The sequence below is a fragment of the Sinocyclocheilus anshuiensis genome, unplaced genomic scaffold (genome assembly GCF_001515605.1).
Source record: "Sinocyclocheilus anshuiensis isolate Anshui unplaced genomic scaffold, SAMN03320099.WGS_v1.1 scaffold954, whole genome shotgun sequence".
Taxonomy (NCBI): domain Eukaryota; kingdom Metazoa; phylum Chordata; class Actinopteri; order Cypriniformes; family Cyprinidae; genus Sinocyclocheilus; species Sinocyclocheilus anshuiensis.
The window spans coordinates 6,069-6,459 of NW_015536527.1; positions in this window are offsets into that span (position 1 = coordinate 6,069).

The following is a 391-nucleotide window of genomic DNA, read 5'->3' on the forward strand; positions in this document are numbered from 1 at the left end:
AAATAATGATCTTTAAAAAAGCATCATATGACCCCTTTAAACACAGGTCGGCATTGCTGGGAACGCCCACAAAAACGTCATGACCGTTTATGCTGTGGGGGAAAATAAACCATTGGAATTAACGCGCAAAGACCTTGTTAGAATCCGTGTATCATTCGTTTTTTGATTTAATATTGAAAGTAGAAAAATGAGAATTCAGCTTAAATTTTCGTTTTTCATTCAGGGGTAGTTGGATTCTTAACACATTTATTGCAACTACGTTTCATCTTTTTTCATCAAACAAACAGGCTAATGAATAGCTCGACACAACTCTTAGAGTCGCAGAGTCTAGACAGGGCTTTCTTCTGTGTAGATATAAATTATATTCTTTGCATCAGCTGGGCATGGCAGG